The 5661-nt window shown below is 34.0% G+C and overlaps 1 long non-coding RNA gene across 1 annotated transcript; it reads left to right on the top strand.

Moving 5' to 3' along the window:
* The first annotated feature begins 4779 nt into the window (after positions 1-4779).
* LOC131616946 (uncharacterized) lies at positions 4780-5446 on the top strand. Its single transcript, XR_009288352.1, has 3 exons — positions 4780-4862; positions 5056-5142; positions 5224-5446. It is a non-coding gene; the product is annotated as an uncharacterized LOC131616946 (long non-coding RNA).
* The last annotated feature ends 215 nt before the right edge of the window (positions 5447-5661 follow it).

Here is a 5661-nt window from a genome sequence, read left to right as displayed (position 1 = left end):
TAGAGCAAGATCAAAAGATATGTCGAAAAGAAAACATAAAAGGTCATTTTCGTTAAAAGAAAGAAGATAGACTTTAATTGAAACATGTTCGAAAATATAATAACACAAAACACGAACATGTTCAAGTATTAACATTAAATGTCTTGATATACATGCAATTGTAGACTAGAATTAGTATTTTAAAAATCGAACTCGGAATTAAATCGGTGAGAGTATTGATTTACTGGTTTATTAGTCAAACTATTAGGTCATTGGTTGAACCGTTTGATTAAACTGGATTAAACTGATAACTCGATTGAATAGATCGGTCGTAATAACAAAACTATATAAGAATAAAACTCGTTGAACAAATGATTCAGTCTCTACAAAATATAACTAACATTTAAATTTTTGATAATATCATAAATAAATTTACAAATTATAATTTAAATTCAAAATTTTAAACATAGGTATCACGCATAATAAAAGTACAAAATTACAAAGTATAATTGCAAACAAAATTTAATCGCAACATAATCTAGTTGAATAATTTATACCAAAATAATCTCATTATCTACTAAATTTAATTTCAAAGAAGGAATTGAGATCTCCTTCTTAAATATCAAAATTGTTTGCAAGAAAATCAACCACATCTGCAACATTGTTATTCATTTTTTTTTTTATTTAATTTTTTTTATTTTAAATTAAAATAATCAAAACGACGTCGTTTCAATTTTTAAAATAAAAAAATAAAAAATACATTTAAATCACTTGTTTTTCCGATTTTAGCGATTTACATCAATTTTGACCGATTTATACCAGTTCAATGATATATACAACTCAACAATTAAATCAAATCGATTATCTGTCTAATTTTTTGTTCGACCGATCCGACTGGCCGGTCTGAACTGATTGATTTTTAGAACACTTGTCAGAAGTTTTTTAGGTAATAAATGTAATACCTAAATATATTTGTGTTAGACATACATGCAATATTATTTATTATAAGTAGAGAAATTTGACAACCAATAACCACAAATTTTTCAATATATTTTCTATCACAATTCAGTGCATTAGAGACAATATGAATAAAGTATATATCTAAGTTCTACTTATTATAACTTATTCATAGTTCAACTTTAGGCCTTTATAGTCATTTAGTATTTCTATTAGTTAGTAGCAGCCTTAAATTATTTTTCAAATAGATTTTTTTAATTCATAATCAATCTATTACTACATGATATTCGAATGGTAATAAACTTGTAACTCCTTAGGATATGAGTTGATTCTGAAGTTAATCTTCGATTCTATTTATTAGTAAAATTAATTTTTCCAATCAACAAACTGGCAATCTTAATTGAATAAAGTTAAAAATAGTTAATTTTAAATCTTAGTGTGTATATGTCATTACGTAATGGAAAGATGGCTTTGTTCGAAGAAAAAAAATTGTTACTAGTTACTAGTTGTTTACGGTGAAATGTAGTAAATAATCGCTAGTCTTTTAAATAATGATTTAGTTGCTTACAGGATCGACTAGATTGATCAAAGAACATAAGTGAAGATTTTGATATGAGAAAGTAATGTAGAAATTGTCGCGGGCGAAAAATCGTTTTGTTCCTCTTTTTTGTGGATGAGACACCTGATGCCTTCTTTGGGCTCGAGTGCTCAAAAAAATGATTTTTCTTTTGTTTCGACCAAACTTTTTATTGTTTCCAAAAGAGGAAAAGGAAAAAAGCTGCAATAACCTAAAAGTGGGGGGAGAGATCTTGGGTAAGAGGGTTGGTTATACGAAGGGAAGGTATTAGCACCCAACGTATCTGTAGTACTCTACAGGGTTCTTTATTGTTTTTTATTCTATGCTACGGTGAAGGTTCTGTTGTGAAATAGGTGGGACCTAAGGTGTTTGTTTGATTATGCTCGCAAAGATCATCGCGATCCTCTGCATACATATCCCTTAAAGGGAATCAGAGCATCTGTAGCTCGGGGTCTACGGGTGCTAAGGTTTGAATGGTTTTTTTTTGTTTTGTTTTGCTCGCCAAAGATCGACCTTGTGCCTACGTATTCTCAAAGGGATGTTGAGAAAGTCAGAGCAATCGTAGTTCCCACTTATGCTAGTGGAAGCAAAGGAAAAGAGACAAATGTCATCTAAATGTTCGATGTATCTAATCTATATCATCACATACATCTGTTTGATTTTTGTTTGTTTAACCAGCCTTGTGGCAAAAACTTTCAATGAAGTCAGCCTTGTGACAAAAAGTTTTGATTAATCAGCCAGCCTCGTGGCAAAAGTTTCAATGAAGTCAGCCTTGTGACAAAAACTTTGATTAATCATCCAGTACGGTGGTAAAACAGTTTGATTGATTAGCCAGCCTTGTGGCAAAAAGAAGTTTGATTGATTGATTGATTGTTTGTGATGATATAGAAGAGATACTCCTAGCATAGAGATGAAAAATGTCTAATCTCCTAGGGTATTTTGATTTGGATATTGGGGATGCTTATAAGAAGCCCGTGGGTCCTTGTACGAAGCCCAAGAGGAGGCTATCCGAGGGTCCTTGCATTGTAAGCCCAAGAGGAGGCTATGGGAGGGACAATCCAGGGTCCTTGCATTGTAAGCCCAAGAGGAGGCTATGGGAGGGTCACTCGTTTGTACAAAGCCCAAGGGGAGGCATGGTATAGTTGGTTTGAGCTCTTAGAGCGATTTCACCGGGAAACCATACTCTATGTCCTAACCTAAACTAGGGAGATTCTTTGCACGAAGCCCAATAGGAGGCTATGGGGAACCTAGTGTTGTACTAAGTTGAACAGGCACACATATCACACATATGAACAAACATGAACAAGTATGAACAAACATGAACAAACATGAACAGGTTATGAATAAGCATATATATATGACAAAGTGTGTGTATATAATGGAGTTTATGAAGGAAATATACCTGTAAGCATGATCCATTTGTATACACAGGGCTCGGGACTCACACTCGGGGAGAGGTCCACTTGAGTTTATTCAAAGCTATGTAAACAGGTATTTACAAAGGGGCTTGGGACTTATACCTACATGGAGGCCCATGGTATTTTTGGGAAGATTTAAAGAAACCTTCATTTTTGGTTTGTTATTCAAAAAAAAAAACAGATTGATTGAGATATGTACAAAAGGCGTACAATGAAATACCTAATTTCATGTACTGGAGTGGGTATGTACAAAAGGGCTTGGGGCTTATACCTACATGGAGGCCCATGGTATATTTACAAAAACATGGTTGATTGTTTATTTACAGACGCGAGGTTTGAAAAACCGTTTGAAAGTTTGTTTTGAAAGAGTTTTCTGTACAAAGAAAAACTGTATAAAAGAAAAAAGAGTGGGTCTTATACTCTCTAATATTCGAGAGGCCCCACTGTTTTGAAAAACAATGGATGATTTGAAAGTGAATTGATTACTGTTGTGAAGACAGTTGATTGAAAATGAAGTTGAATTGATAAAAACAGACAAGTAATTATTTTCTACAGTTATGGAGTTTTAGGCTTACCTCGAAGAATGAGAAATTGAATTTCTGAGTTTGAGGTGTTACCGTGATCTTCAGATGTTAGGCATCCACACCAGCAGAAAAGAACGTCAGATAAGTTCACAGCTTACAGCATTCTTTGATCATCCAGTAATTGTTTATGGATTTCTACAGCAAATGGAAGACCAAACAAAACAGACAAATCCAAAAGACAACAGAGAAATAATCTCGAAGTCTTGGATGAAGTTAGAAAATTCAAGTGATGTGTGCAACAGTAATCAATTAGAAATTTAAATGATTAATTACACAAAATATTAATTCTAAAAGAAAAGATATTTTTTTGGTTTTTTCATGAAGAAAGAAAATAATTCGGAAACATAAAATTAAATATGCATCTAAAATATTTTTTGGAGTTTTTTTTAATAAGGATTAGAAAAGAAAAACTAAAATCCTATATTTAAATTAAAATACTAAGTTTATCTTTTATATAAAAATCTTTAAAGAAAATTAAAGAGATAATTAAAAAAAAACTGAAAATGGGCCAGGGGTGTGAATTCAGATTGGAGGGTGCAGCCCAAATTGACTTAAAGCTGAAGATAATAAAACAAAAGGTTGGGCCGGACCGGGTCGGGTCAGGATGACCCGGATCCGCCTCTTCTCTCCTACAGCAAGATTGGGTTGAAAACCCTAAGGAAAACAAACAAGAGGCAGCGCCTCTCTTTTTTCTCACGTCTCAAATTCTTTGCTGGAAAACAAACTTTAAGAAAGAAGAACTTCATCTTCTCAAAACAAGCTACAACAGCAACTCGTTCTCTCTCTCACTCGATTTCTTTCTCTCTTCCATGGCTAAAACAAGACATAAAACTCTCCTTACTCAGACAACAACAACAACAGCGGCCTCACACTCATCTCTCGAGCTCTTTCTCGAGCTCTCTCTCAATCGATTACTCTCTCGGTTAACAGCAACGACAAACTAATGTTCTCTCTCGGTGCTACCTCTCTCGCGAAGAACAGTAACAACAACACCTTTCTCCGGGTGCTTTCGGTTCTCTCATGTTCAAGGTAACACAGATCATTTTTTACAGTTTCTTAAAACCAATTCATTTTTCAATTTTATGATCATGGTTCAATTGATAGCTCACTCCCTGTTTCGATTCTGCTCAAGAACTTCCGGCCTCTTTTGATTGAAGACAAACTCAAGGTTTGTTCTTCAATTTCTTTATCATGGTGCCAATAGTTTTTTTTTATGACATAGCAGTAATAACATATGCTCTCTGTTTTTCGGTTTCAGACAATTCAACAATTAACAGCAATATTGAGCGTGAGGTATGAAGATAACTTACCTGCGGCTAGAAGATTTTAGCCGGATTAGTGTTGCAGGTATGTGTCGGTTGCTCTGCTTCTGAAATTGGCTATGATTGTTGCGTTTCTGTTGTAAGTGATTGTTGATTCTGAGTCGCAAATCTGAACTGCTGCTACGTTGCTGTTACGGCTTCAAACTCACCATGAATTGTTGCTGTGATTGATTATGAACCGTGGCTTGTTTCTGTTGCTACTGTTATTGTTGCTGCAGGTATAACACTGATTAATGGAAATATTGAGAGTAAGAGTGAAATTAGCTTACCTACGGCGAGGAGGTTTTCGCCGGATTATTGTTGAGGTATGCCTTGAATTCTTTATTGTTACTAACAACCTTGAATTGTTACTAACAATTTCTCTAACAACTTGCTTGTTGTTGTAGGATCCTTTGATGAAGATGACACCACCTCTTTGGATATTAGGGAGACTTGAAGATGGCCTTCAAGTTGGAACTCTCCACCAAGGTATGAAGAATTTCTTCTTCACTCCCCTTCAAGAAACTTTGTAACTAGAAACTCTTATTTTTCCAAGTAGTTTTCTTTGGTTTGAAGAATTTCTCCTTCTTACCAAGAAACATGAAAACTATAAGAGAAGAGGGAGAAATGAGAAAGCTAGTAGTATAGTAGCTTTGGTGTGATTTTCTTCAATGAGAGAACTTCCTATTTATAGGCAAAGTTAAGGGAGTGTTTGGCAATTGGTAATCTTGATTGGCAAGTTTCAATCATTGCAAGATAAGAAAAAGAATATATTCTTCATCATTGCAAGAATAAGAATATTCTTATGCAAAGATATTTTTCATGATATAAGCCATGTGTGTAAA

Source organism: Vicia villosa, linkage group LG7, assembly GCF_029867415.1.
Source record: "Vicia villosa cultivar HV-30 ecotype Madison, WI linkage group LG7, Vvil1.0, whole genome shotgun sequence".
NCBI classification, from domain to species: Eukaryota; Viridiplantae; Streptophyta; class Magnoliopsida; order Fabales; family Fabaceae; genus Vicia; species Vicia villosa.
Note: the sequence above shows the minus strand (reverse complement) of the source record. Positions and strands in the feature narration are given on the sequence as shown.